A 15217-nucleotide genomic window follows, 5' to 3' on the forward strand; every position below is an offset into this window, starting at 1 on the left:
AAACCAGAAACCATTCACCATGCCACAGGGTCCATTTGTTCAGTTGCACTCATTCGTTTACAACTCTTTGTGACCCCATGGACTGCATGCAGCATGCCAAGCTTCCCTGTCCTTCACCATCTGCCGGAGCTTGCTCAAACTCATATCCATTGAGTTGGTGATGCCATCCAACTATCTCGTCCTCTGTCATCCCCTTCTTCTGCCTTCAATCTTTCCCAGCATCAGGGTTTTTCCTAATGAGTCAGCTCTTCCCATCAGGTGGCCAAACTACTGGAGCTTCACCATCAGTTGTGCCAACGAATATTCAGGGCTGATTTCCTTTAGGACTGACTGATTTGATCCTCTTGAAGTCTAAGGGACTCTCAAGAGTCTTCTCCAACACCACAGTTCAAAAGCATCAATTTTTCAGGACTCAGCCTTCTTTGTGGTCCAACTTTCAAATCCATACATGACTACTGGAAAAACCATAGCTTTGACTACACAGACCTTTGTGGGCAAAGTAAAGTCGCTGCTTTTTAATATGCTGTCTAGTTTTGTCAGAGCTTTTCTTACAAGGAGCAAGTGTCTTTAAATTTCATGGCTGCAGTCACCATCTGCAGTGATTTTGGAGCCCAAGAAAATAAAGTCTGTCACTGTTTCCATTGTTTCCCCATCTATTTGCCATGAAGTGATGGGACTGGATGTCATGATCTTGGTACACCCTTCTTTATGCCGTATTTCTGGTATTTTTTTTTTTTTCTTGCAGGACCATCCTTACTCACTCTATTTCTAGAGCTGAGAAAGAAGCAAATTGGGGTTTACTGCCTCCCCCAGGCTTTTGCTTAAATTAAGTCAAAATCAAAACCTCATACCTGGAGTTGGACATACTAAAGAATAGGCTTCCCTCACGCTTGGCTACTTCTTCAAGTCTAATAACAGCTTTCTGGACTTCACCTTTCCTACCTACCTAAGCATGTTATGTTCCAGACCCTCCGTGTCTAACTAGAACTCAATTATTGACTCCTCCTAAATTCAGTCCTGTGACCATCCATGCATAACACTTACAATCACCCTTGGCTTTTCCTCTATAACCACTCAGGAGACTACGGCTAGAGAAGGATTAGAGAAGAGTTCACCATTGCCATGAAGATGATCAGGAAAAGGCCTCCATGAATAAGCAGTATGAAAATTCCTTCAAGACTGAGCAGACATGAGCTATAGGAGATTCTACAAATGGAGTTCTTAAAGTGTTTCCACAGACTATCATGTTGGCATCAGAATTTTCTCACTAAGATTCCCACAAGTTCATATGCAGCCTCTACAAAGACACTAATCTCCTTTGAAAAACTCAGGCCTCAGCTACTCTGACACACAGGGGATAATTTTAAACTTTCAAGGAGGAAACAAAATAAATCAGTTACAAACTATCCTAATCATTTTTAGTTAACTTTCCATATTTTAAGATTTTTATTCCCAGATAAATGAATTTTATCCTAAAAGATCTTATCCAGCTTCACAGCTCTCTTGTATACTGGACAGATATGAATTTAATAAATGTATATTCAAATATCAAAAATGCATATTAGTTTTATAAGTATTATGCGTTCTATCTATTCCCTCACCACATCCCTCACCACAGAAGTCAGAATATATATTTTTATCTTGTATTTAAGATTCTCTCATGGTTTAAATTCTTTCCATTCTCCTTCCAAATATATTATCTGGTTGCAGAATGAAGCTGACATGTCTGTACAAATGGAGGTGGAACATCCAAACCTCCAGGTGATATATCACATCCTGCTTGGTCTCTGAGTTGCCCTCTGGTTGTCACTGCTTCTATAGTATTGTAACCATGTGGCCACCGAGTATACTTCTGAGTTGTGCTGTCCAGCTTGGTCTTTAGAGTGCATTCTGTTACCACTGCAAATGTACATGGACTTGGCCATAGCCTCCAGTTACAAAGAAATCCTATAGTCTCTGGTTTATTATGGCTACAGTCATCTTCCTACTGATTGCTAGAAAATATAGCACTTATAGATGGTCTTGGGGACCTAGGGCTTTTTATTTGTTTTCTCTACACCACTTCAAAGCGAACCCTCACTCAGGCCCACCCTATTTGATACTTCCTCAATTACTGCTATGTAAACACTCCTGCCATTTCACACGCATGGGACCTCTTTGCAAAATTTTCCATTGTCCTAGGCTATGTCCAGAAAAGCAGGACATCAGGTCCTCTGGTCTCTGGCATCCTCAAACTCACTTGGTTGTTGCTAACACCTTCTCCTTAAGGATTCACCCTTAAGGGGAGAATCAGAATACTAGGGCCCGATCTTTGATTCTTCTCTTCATCTCATTCCCAGGCTCCATCTCTCAATGTCCACATGAGTTTTCCTCTTCCTATGTGTCAAAAACATTTCATTGCATTGCAACTTTTTTCTCCTAGTCTGTAGTTCCATCATATAAATTGCCTGATCCTCTCCAAGCTGAATGTCTGCTTTGGAAGGTTCTGAAAAAATCATTTCCTTCTCAAGCGAATCAGGCATTCTCAACAATCAAAAGTCCTTACTTTCAGACTATAAAAAAATTCCCATTTAAAAATTCTATGCCAATATATCCCTGGTTTTAACAGGGCTATGCTTTCCCCAATAAAGCCAGACATGCTATTGACTCAGTGATTTGGAGAGCTGGATTCCTAGAACTGGAAATGACTGAAAATTAAAGCACACTGATTTGACACCTCAAAATTAGTATCTCTATAATACTTCCATCTCCCCATTTACCTCTCTATGCTATATATTTACCACCATATAAACATAATTGCTGGACACACTTGGCCTTCAAAGCAAGGATAAAAATCAAACTCCAACATCCACAGATGCTCCTTCTCAGTGAATAATTTGCTGAAGTTATAGAAACTCCTATCAGAGACACTATCTCATCTAAAGTATATGACCTTGTCTATTACAAGGGCACAGTTTACCAATACCTTAACTGGACAATAATCATAACAACTAATTAACATATAGCACATATGTATTAAACACAGAGAGTTTTTCTGTTACACATAGTAGAATAAAATGAATATAAAACTCATCCTTGAATAATAAGTATATGAAGTAATAATCTTAAGTCTTTATATAAAAGAACTAATCAAGAAAGAGTTGCTACATAAATCACTGGGAAAACCTGTAAGAATTCCATCTTTCTATTGTCAAAGGGCAGTTATAATAGATTTCAGAGCTGCCCCAAGATCAGGCCTGAAACGTGTTATCTGATGAACACCGTGAATAAAGGAAAACGCAAGGCTATCATGTATTGAATGGATGCTAAGTGCCTTTGGTTGAACCTATATTTTCTCATTTAGTTCTCACAACAACTCTGCAAAGGGAGCAAAATTTCATAGTTAGAGATTAAGAGATGGGGGCCACAATCAGCAGCAGAGGTAACTGGACTCAATTCTGGCAGTCGACAAATCAATTCCTCAAAGTAGGACTAAAGCAAGTTCATGAAATTGCTCCACAGTCTTCCTGTGGGGACTGAGGAATCAGAAACAAGTTCCAACACTGCCAAACATAGTACCAATACAAATTACACTTTCACCTCTAAACTTATACTTTAAATTCAGTTTTTGGTTCTTGTTATCTGAGATTCAGCACTGGTTGACTCCTATTCAAGCCAATGGATACTTCAGTCAGTTCATCAGTGAATAGACAACTTATATTTAAAAAGTAGTCTCTTTATTTTTTTTTAATTTTATTTTTAAACTTTACAATATTGTATTAGTTTTGCCCAACATCGAAATGAATCTGCCACAGGTATACCCGTGCTCCCCATCCTGAACCCTCCTTCCTCCTCCCTCCCCATACCCTCCCTCTGGGCTGTCCCAGTGCACCAGCCCCAAGCATCCAGCATCGTGCATCGAACCTGGACTGGAGACTCGTCTCATACATGATATTACACATGTTTCAATGCCATTCTCCCAAATCTCCCCACCCCCTCCCTCTCCCACAGAGTCCACAAGACTGATCTATACATCAGTGTCTCTTTTGCTGTCTCGTACACAGGGTTATTGTTACCATCTTTCCAAATTCCATATATATGCGTTAGTATACTGTATTGATGTTTTTCTTTCTGGCTTACTTCACTCTGTATAATAGGTTCCAGTTTCATCCACCTCATTAGAACTGATTCAAATGTATTCTTTTTAATGGCTGAGTAATACTCCATGGTGTATATGTACCACTGCTTTCTTATCCATTCATCTGCTGATGGGCATCTAGGTTGCTTCCATGTCCTGGCTATTATAAACAGTGCTGCGATGAACATTGGGGTACACGTGTCTCTTTCCCTTCTGGTTTCCTCAGTGTGCATGCCCAGCAGTGGGATTGCTGGATCATAAGGCAGTTCTATTTCCAGTTTTTTAAGGAATCTCCACACTGTTCTCCATAGTGGCTGTACTAGTTTGCATTCCCACCAACAGTGTAAGAGGGTTCCTTTTTCTCCACACTCTCTCCAGCATTTATTGCTTGTAGACTTTTGGATTGCAGCCATTCTGACTGGCATGAAATGGTAGTCTCTTTAGAGAAAGTATCTCAGCAGGACTTGAATAGGTTCTGAAGAGAAGCACTCTCCTTTCAGTAGAATACATTTACTCAAGGTGACCCCTCTCTTCAGTCCTCACACAGTCTTTGAAAGAAACAGCAAGAACTAACAACAACAACAAAAAAAGGTGGTACTTCTCTCCCCTGGTCCTTTCCTCTCATAGCTATGTGCAAGTATACACCTCTGTCTCTTACTTCTCTAAAGTTCCTTTTAAATGCACTTCAGGAGTTTTAGTAAAATTTAGAATCTGATTTTTTTAATTTTTTCAAGTGATTTAAAAACTAGCACTAGGAAACGTTGCTCTGTGGCATGTTACTATTGAAGATCCAATAGAGAGCAAGGATAACATCTGCTTTTCAAATTTTGCTGTATATATTTTATTCAGTTTTACAATATTCCCTCAGAGGCTGGTGAAGGTCAGGTTTTATTTTCATTTACAGGCTGGAGGTAGAGTAAAGCTTGGTTAGCTGCTGCATGTCATACCAGAAGCAAGTAAAACACATAGGACTGTAGGATTTAGGTCTCTGCTCAGGGTAAAATACACTAAACCAGAATTTTTCGAAGATTTACTTTCTAAAAAATGGTTCCTTAGTGGGCTCCAAGCGATACTTTTGTAAAAACAGTTTCTTAGTGTATAAATTTGAGCAATCTCCCATACTAAATGTGCCTCCAGAGATAAACAATGAATACATTACAGGTTTTGCAAAATCCTGTAATTAAAAACAGTAACAAAAATTTTGTTTATTTAACTCAACATCATTTCCTGTAGCATCTTCTGTTTGTTTAGTAAGTATTAGTTTATATTGATAAAATACATTTTGGCAAATGCTCCATTAAACCATACCATCTTTTACCTTATAGTATATGAGCAAAAAACCACTTGTCTCAGTCAAGGGCACATCTAAGTTACCACCAAGAAGAGAGAGAGAAAGTGAGGGAGGGAGGGGAAGAAAGAGAGGGAAAAAAGAAGGATACAGGGAGAGAGAGAGGGAGAGTCTCTTACCTGACTTTACTATTTCTGTCAATGGTTATTTTCAACAATATCATGTCACCCTAGCCAGCCCCTCTATTCCAATTGGTTTATATCATTATTGGATTATGTTACTTCTTTTAGTGACAAAAAGAGTTCCTATTAAACAGTAGGCACTACATCAGTCACAAATAGAAATTAAAGCATAGTTCTTATCCTGGAAGAGCTACCTTGTAAAAGGGGAGATGAGCAAGTACAAAACAACATGTCTTGATAAGGTGAGATGGAGGTGGAATATCCCCCAGAGGGAAGAAAGGCAAGTCTTGCTGAGAGAGTTAGGACATGGCTTCCTCTTATTCTTCAGCTGGAAAGATTTTAGAAAATAGTGCTTATTGATATGGGTGATAAGTAGATGTTAGCAAAGCAAATTATAGAGAATAAGACAGCCTAAAGAGAATACTCTGTAGTACTGCATATAAGTGAAGAAACCAGGGTTCACTTGACACAGTGTGTGATCAGATCCTAAGACACATATTCAGGGGTACTAGCGGAAGAGCCTGGCACCCCACTGCAGTACTTTTGCCTGGAAAATCCCATGGATGGAGGAGCCTGGTGGGCTCCAGTCCATGGGGTAGCTAAGAGTCAGGCATGACTGAGCGACTTCACTTTCACTTTTCACTTTAATGCATTGGAGAAGAAAATGGCAACCCACTCCAGTGTTCTTGCTTGGAGAATCCCAGGGACTGGGGAGCCTGGTGGGCTGCCGTCTATGGGGTCGTACAGAGTCCGACACAACTGAAGTTACTTAGCAGCAGCGGAAGAGCCATGGAGATTATCTATCTATTCGTGCAAACACACACACACACACACACACACTAATATATATGTATATATATATATATATATGTATATATATGTGTGTATATATATATATACACACACATACATACACACACACAAACCAGTAAGGTGTTTAAACTTTATCCTAAAGAGAATACAGTTATTGATTACATATCACTTTTAGCCATTTTAAGTCACTTTAAATCCAAACGATTCTTCCAACTTTTGCAACTGCTTATTCGGAAACTTCAAGGATCTTTTCTCTGTGGACACAGCCAATGTCTATCCATACAACCAGGCCAAAAATATGAAGCCTGTTATACCATAACTTCCCTGACTGCCCCAAACAGACTTCCTCCTATGAACATCTCTACTATCCACTAACTCTGTGATCTACTTATTGCCTTGTAAGTTACTCTTTTGTAAATATGTTTACTTTCTACAGCTGGCAAATGCCTCAAAAGCAAGGAACCACATTGTGTATCCTTGGGACAGCACTGTGGTGGTTCCCAGTGATCCCTACCTCTGCTATTCATTCCTGTGTATAATCCTCTTCTCTTGAACCTGGGCTGGACCTAGTATCACTTCTTACAAATAGAATAAAGTAAAAATGACACTTTTTTTTTTTCCTCCCAAACAAGTTACAGAAGACTCTGGCTTCTGTCTTTCTCTTTTTCTCTTGCTCTCTCCCTTGCTCGCTTTTCCTGGAGTAGGAAATGGCAACCCACTCCAGTATTCTTCCCTGGAGAATTCCATGAACAGAGGAGACTGGGGGGCTACAGTTCATGGAGTAGCAAAGAGTCAGACATGACTGAGCGACTAACATACTTGCTCATTTTGAGGAAAGTCACCTGCCATGTTGTGGACTGACTTACGGAGAGGCCCATGTGACAAGAAAGTGTTATCTCCACCCAACAGCCACATGAACCATGAGTGAGCTTGGGAGCTGCCAATCCTACTCCTAGAGAACCCTGAGACGACTGCAGCCCCAGGGGACATTGGATTATAATCTTGTGAGAGACTCTGAACCAGAGATCCCACACTAAGCTGCATCTAGACCCCTGAAACGAAGATAATAAATTTCTATTTTTATAAGCTGCTATATTTGGATGAAATTTATTGTACAGTCCCATATAACTAGAATAATACCTAAAGTAACAGACTATAAAATAAGTATGAATCACTTCAGAAGACAGGTAGATGGATAAATGGAAGAATATACAGGAAACAATTCATTTAATATTTATTGAATGAGGAATCTAAGGATGGGTATTCATTAACATTCCTTCAGGTTTATTTTGGATTAAAATAAAACCAAAAACTGATTTTATATTATCCAGGTCCCCTTGCTTTTCTTCTCTTGTTTATTTCGACTGAAGAAGTGTGTCAGCACAGTGAACTTCTACATAAATATTTTCTGAGTTTTTATGCAAAATGAAGAATTGCTAAACACAGAAGATACACCCAACAATAAAGATGCTGCTGCTTATTCACATTTTACATCACTTATGATCTTCTCCCACACAGTCATGCCTATTTCCATGGAATGATGACAATATCTATCAGGAAAGCTTCTTTGAACTCAAAGTGCCTGGGACCGATGATACAGAGGGGACAGCAGGGCATCTGTTTAGAGAAATAGGATGAAGCATCTTTTCCATGAGTGGTAATCATGGAAAGTCCTGTTGATTGAAAGATTTCTCACATGTTCCCTTAAACTATTAAGCTCTTGAGTCACAAAGGCATTCCACCTAACTTCCTTTTCTGAGACTTCTTTCTTATTCCATTAAAGAAAAAAAATGAATGAATCTGCTGGATATTATATTCCAGTGTGTTTTTTTTATGTATCAGTTATTTTATTAGGTTTATGTAAGAAATTTAGAACACCAATTTGTGAGAATAAACTCCATTTGGGAGACAAAATGCAGAGCAGAGATAGCCCTGGAGCTGAGAAACACCTTTGGTTTTTGGCAGAATTTTTGAGTCCACGGCCTTCTCATTAGCCTGGAGCTGCTCGGTAAACTCTTATTTCTCCTTCTCTGTGGGGATCTTGTCTTCCTGGTGCCTGAGCTTAAGAAGTTTCTTCTTCTTTGAAGTAAGCATGAGTGAGATGCTTTGGGCTTTTCACACCACTGATGAAGGTGGTGATGACAAATTTCTGGTGTGTTCTTTGCAGAGAAACTAGATTGAAGATCAGAGGTCCAGTCACAAGCAGCAGGTCACTATCCAGTTTCTTCAGGAAAATCACTCTCATTGCTGTAAGGATGGTCAAAACGGTCACAAGAGTGATGCTAACTCAGAATTTTCTCTCATGCTGACTGAAGAGATTTTTGTTAGCTGTGGCCCAATAGCTTTCCAGGAACATCTTCAGGAGGATAACGTTTAGGTGTTTTGTGAAGTTTAATTACTCAAGTTCCATCATTCTTGTTATTACCAACTGGGAAGAGTACCTATGACTTTTATATATAACTTAAAAAAGAGAGTGAGAATTTACATAATTTAAATAACATGCCTAACTCTACCATGACCTTGTATGGCATAAAACTTTGAAGAATTTCTGTGCTGTGCTATGCTTAGTCACTCAGTTGAATCCTGTGAAACTCGACACCTCTGAATACTAACCACTCTTTTAGATGATCCAGGGGTGGCTGCAGGATATGAAATTTTCTATTAAAAACAACTTCAGTGAAACAAGGTAAGTCAATAGTAAAGGTGAGTGTAAAGTTTTGAGAGTTGATTCATTAATGTGCTGTGCTTAGTTGCTCAGTCATGTCCAACTCTTTTCAACCCCATAGACTGCAGCCCACCAGGCTCCTTCATCCCCGGAGATTCTCCAGGCAAGAATACTGGAGTGTGTCGCCATGCCCTTTTCTAGGGGATCTTCCCAACCCAGGGATAGAACCCACGTCTCCTGCCTTACAGTCAGATTCTTTACTGTCTGAGTCACCAGGGCTCAGATCACAAGTCATCAAAGAACTTCTAGTTTGAGTTTGGAAAAAAAAAAAAGATACATGGGACAGAAAGAAGGAAAAACAACAATAGAACTCGCTTCCCCCCAAAGCAGAGATTCCTGCTGAAAATTGCTAACCATTATTCTCAATCTCATCAACTAATATTTACTTTATTTCACAGTTTACACAGTGTATTTTGGATCGCACAAAATAAGCCTGTACATTAACAGGGAAGTTGGCAAACATTTTGTTCTTATGATGATAATGTTAAATCAGACAGGTTAAGTTTGTTGGCCAAGATCAAATAACCAGTAAATGGCAGATTAGACTCGCACCAATACTTCCTAACAGTTAAAATTACACTGAGATGATAAGAACTGAGTAATGGTTGAATGACTTGCCACAAGAGGGAATCCTTTTAATTTAGTGCCACTTTTATGAAATAATTGTAGCACAGGGGGAATAAAAAGCAAGGCAGAATGAGACAAACTTTCTAGAGACAGAATCCATTTCAAAAGAAAGATAAAAAGATTTCAGCAGCTACTTGTACAGTACTAGTCAAAACAAAAGCACTTTTCCAACATCTCTCACTCTCATTCCTCTGCAAAGTACTGGTATGAGGTGACAGAGAAACTTGAACAAAAAGTCTTCAATATGGATTGGTTCAATGAATGAGGGATTAAAAACCTCAAAAGAAAGAGGAAATGACTAATAATTAAAGAATTTCAATGATTTATTGGGAATCATTCCTCTAATCAGAGTAGCAAATGAATTGTCCAATGTATGGGTAGATAAAGGATAATTTTAGGTTGCTAAATAGTCCAGGACTGCAAATAGCCAAGTTAACCCATTTCCTTGAACTCATTCATTTATTCATTACATTTCTAGCTAACTGAATAATTATCATCCGGAGAGCTTATAAAAATAAACATTCCAGGCTTCCCTGGTGGCTCAGTGGTAAAGAATCCACCTGTCAATGTAGGAGACAGGGGTTTGACCCCTGATCGGGAAGATCCCACATGCCAAGGAGCAACTAAGCCTGTGGGTCACCACTATTGAGCCTGTGCTCTAGAGCCTGGGAGTCGCAACTACTGAGTTCATTTGCTGCAACTATTGAAGCACGTGTGCCCCAGAGCCCATGCTTTGCAACAAAAGAAGAAGCCACCATAATGAGAAGCCCCAGATGCTGTTACAACCTAGAGGGCTGGGATGGGGTGGGAGGTGGGAGGGAGGCACAAGAAGAAGGGGACATATGTATATCTATGGCTGATCCAAGTTGATTTTTGGCAGAAACCAACACAATATTGTAACTATCCTTCAATTAAAAATAAATAAAGAAAAAAGTGGAGTGAGATCCAATAATCCACATTTTTAAGTTAGCACTTGAGATGATTGTGATGTGCTGCTATATTTGGCAACCACTTGACTCCACAGTACAATACTTGTACAGAAGTTACAGGACATTTCCAAATAATTTATTTTTGATAAAGCATTATTCAATTACTGTGACATTTCTGGGAGTTGTGGGAGTTAGAGGAACACTAAGTATCTGTCCATCTTGTGTCCCACATCCACTTCCCCATGCAGACATAACTAAATACAGTTACCCCTGTGTCTGAATTCTCTATTCATTTCCACATCCTATCTATCCTGGACACTCTCTGTTTCCATAGAAAGCCCATCAACATTGTGACCTTACAGCTTCTGGATCTCCTCAGTATCAACAACTTCCATCATTATTCCACTGCTCTATAGACATTTGTGCTGCCTGGAATGGAAATAAACAACCCCAAAATTTCTTTCAGCAGCTCAGTGTGAACCCCACCCTTCACAACCCTTTGAGCCTAGGGACTTTAGCCTCCAGCACTAAAGGAGTCTGTAGTCAACCTTCATGCAAAGGCTCCAAGGTCCCTAATAACATAATGTCCAGGTTTGTACTCTGTTCTAATCTGTACTAGACTCAATGGAAAATGGCTTTCACAGCTAGAAGCACCACACTGATATGCAAATATCTATTGGGGGCACCACTGTAAACTATTATTAATGAGGCTAGCATTTTAGGATGGAAGAAACATTATTAGAAATCCATTATTCTGAGTCCTGGCTCTCTCAGGATTCTGATTCAGTAATTCTAGAATAGGATCCAGGAATCTACATTTTTATATTGGCTTGGCCAAAAAGTTTGTTCAGGTTTTTTTCTGTACAACGTTACGGAAAAACCCAAAGGAACTTTTCTGCCAATCCAATACATTGTATACTGATCACATTCAAAGAAATCTTAACCTGAAGATTTAAATGCTGATAATCTAGAGTAGATACTACAGATAAAAGAAATACCTGATGGTTTGACAAATAAACAGGAAAAAGTTTGACAGATATCCTTTGAATAATAGGTTTTGAAAGAAGTACCTAACTAGAGAGACTATAGGGAATAAAGTGAAGGACTTGAAAGAAGGCAGCTCACAATAGAAAAGAAGAGAAGGGGAATAAAGCAAACCTTAGTCTTCATCTAACAAGGCTCCTCACCACTGACTTTGCTTTTGGGCGGGAGTGCATGGAGATGGAGTTTTGGAAAACAGTCTCTCCCAACTACAGATTAGTCTCTTTCCTACACAGAGATGGACCAGGAGAGAAGGAAAGATGTCATAATATTCTCATGGAATGATACAAAGAACTCTGGCCAATATGCGAAGAACTAAGAGATAAAGCAGAACTCAAACAAGATTTTCAATACAAAAGACCAAAGCTAGAAACTTCCACGTGTGTCCTTGCTATCTCTAGGTACTGAGAGAATTACGAACGCTTTCTCTGCCCCACTGTTATTATTCACAATAATTCCCAGAAGTACTCTCATGTACCAAAGGGATCATATTCAGAAGTAGAAAATGATTCAGTAATTTCATTTTAAGTCTTTTCCAAAAGTCTATTCAATTCCTGGACTCTTTGTACTTGCAAAAACTGAATTTGCCTACCAGATAAAATGTTTTTTCTTAGTTCTCTAGAGTATTAGTTACTTCCCAATCAGAAGACAGAAACTGCACAGTATTTGAAAGATGGAAAATTTAGTGTAAAGAAATAGCAACAGAAGACTGAAGTAATAGGGAATTGATTAAAGGTCAGGGGGTGAGTATGTGGACTCTAAGGGATACTCAAGTGCTACCAAGGGAGAGTACTCAAGGAAAGTACAAACTTGGAGGGAAAGAATCCTTCCCCAAAGCCAGGACTCAAATCTCACTACAGAGGGTACCGTTGAATCCCACTGGCTGTTGGAAAAGTTGGCTGAGTTATTCCAACCCAAAGAGGGTAGCTGAGAAGCTACAAGTTTAGGTTATTACTGACTCACTGGAAAGCCAGTTTGGGTTCTATCTGGACTCATAGAAAGTCACCTGGAAGTAGCAGGGCTGTGAGAAAGGGTTACTGATGATTCACTGGGAAACAAGCTGGCAAATCCATAGCACTTGCTAGCTGCCCCTAGGAGTGCTATCGAACTTACTGCTGGAAACCACCCAAGATGGGGTTGGTGTGGAGGGAGGTTGGGGAGGTGCCACTTGCTGTTTGATGCTAGAACACCACTGAAAAAAGCCAATTCACTCTTCAGGAGTTTGACTAAATGAGTACACCTGGTTCCAAATAGGAAAAGGAGTACGTCAAGGCTGTATATTGTCATCCTGCTTATTTAACTTATATGCAGAGTACATCACAAGAAATGCTGGACTGGAAGAAACACAAGCTGAAATCAGGATTGCCAGGAGAAATATCAATAACCTCAGATATGCAGATGTCACCACCCTTATGGCAGAAAGTGAAGAGGAACTAAAAAGCCTCTTGATGAAGGTAAAAGAGGAGAGTGAAAAAGTTGGCTTAAAACTCAACATTCAGAAAACGAAGATCATGGCATCTTGTCCCATCACTTCATGGGAAATAGATGGGGAAACAGTGGAAACAGTGTCAGACTTTATTTTTTGGGGCTCCAAAATCACTGCAGATGGTGACTGCAGCCATGAAATTAAAAGACGCTTACTCCTTGGAAGGAAAGTTATGACCAACCTAGATAGCATATTCAAAAGCAGAGACATTACTTTGCCAACAAAGGTCCGTCTAGTCAAGGCTATGGTTTTTCCTGTGGTCATGTATGGATGTGAGAGTTGGACTGTGAAGAAGGCTGAGCACCGAAGAATTGATGCTTTTGAACTGTGGTGTTGGAGAAGACTCTTGAGAGTCCCTTGGACTGCAAGCAGATCCAACCAGTCCATTCTGAAGGAGATCAGCCCTGGGATTTCTTTGGAAGGACTGATGCTAAAGCTGAAACTCCAGTACTTTGGCCACCTCATGCGAAGAGTTGACTCATTGGAAAAGACTCTGATGCTGGGAGGGATTGGGGACAGGAGGAGAAGGGGACGACAGAGGATGAGATGGCCGGATGGCATCACTGACACGATGGACGTGAGTCTGAGTGAACTCTGGGAGTTGGTGATGGACAGGGAGGCCTGGTGTGCTGTGATTCATGGGGTTGCAAAGAGTCGGACACAACTGAGCGACTGAATTGAACTGAACCTGGAAGAAGGCCACTCTCTCCTCTACTGTCCCCCCAACACTCTGTATTTCAGTGTTCAACCAGGCCCACTTTTATCACAGAGTAGAAGGAAAAAAAGGGCGAATTTGGAGCTGAGGGGCAATAAACATAACTGGCCTATGTGCCTATTAACTAAATAAAAATTTTTCTTTTCTAAAGGATATTTTTCAAATATATTAATATATTTATGGTGTGTGTATATACATATATATATCCCTGGAGAAGGGAATGGCTATCCATATTCAACATATGGAAAAATATCATTTTCTTGAGAACTAAGTAAAGAAAATGTTATCTGATTCAGTAAAGGACAACTTTTGTACTTTCCTCAGTGTGTTCCAGTTTTTAATCTAGCAAATACTGCACTATCAGAAAACAAGTAGCTCCTATTAGTGACCATCTATGCCTGAGCCCCACCCAAATGTAGAATATCTAGAAGTGGGGTCCCGGTATGGGCTTTTTTTTTTTTTTTTTAAAGCTTCCAGGTGATTATATGTTGTTTAGAACCAGTACTCATCGGTTTATGCCAGAAATGTAGAAATCAACCCAACACCTTTATTTCCTCGTCCACTGCCCTCAGCTAATACATCACTGAAAACCATATGGTTTATTAATCTCTCCACATTATACCCACAATACTGCTGCCTCCTAGTCCAGGTCCCCATCATCCCTTACATGGATTAATGCAACAGTCTCCTTGTGGCCTTCATCCTCTCTTGTCCATCTCCAAGCAATTCTACTAAGAAATGGATTTTGCCTTAGTGTCCCTGCCACTTCAGACTCTTCCTTTACTTTTTCACCTTACTTATTCCTATTTATCATATCAAGTTCTAGTTCAAAAAATACTTTTTTTTCTCTAGAAAACCTCCCCAAATCCTTAGAGATTCATTTAGCCCTGCTCCTTTATTCATCATTTATTGCATTATCATAATGAGTCAAATAATAATTTATGTAATTATTTGGTTGATTTTGACTTACTAGACTTGAAGGGTAAAACTGATGAGAATAATAATGATAAACATGGAGAAAGAAAAAAGGTTCCAAGCATCTGGATCTATGCTTTTACATATAAATCATAATGAGAGCTAACAATGATCATTTAGTGTATTTAATTAGCACACTATCTACAATACCCCTTTTAAGTCTCACAACAGTTTTAACAGTGCATGTATTCACTCATTCATCCAACAATCTGCAAAGTGCTACATGTGCAAAAATTTAGGACCACATTTCTTAAAATGTGCTAAGAGAATGTGGAACACAAGTTGACCAGGACACTTACTTAACATGCAGATTTGGCTG

General features: G+C 39.5%; 1 pseudogene; it reads right to left on the reverse strand.

Annotated features, from left to right (window-relative positions):
* Positions 1-8269: 8269 nt before the first annotated feature.
* The window catches only part of LOC109557862 (large ribosomal subunit protein eL6-like), a 77227-nt pseudogene continuing 70279 nt past the window's right edge, over positions 8270-15217 (reverse strand).

The sequence above is a fragment of the Bos indicus genome, chromosome 4 (genome assembly GCF_029378745.1).
Source record: "Bos indicus isolate NIAB-ARS_2022 breed Sahiwal x Tharparkar chromosome 4, NIAB-ARS_B.indTharparkar_mat_pri_1.0, whole genome shotgun sequence".
NCBI classification, from domain to species: domain Eukaryota; kingdom Metazoa; phylum Chordata; class Mammalia; order Artiodactyla; family Bovidae; genus Bos; species Bos indicus.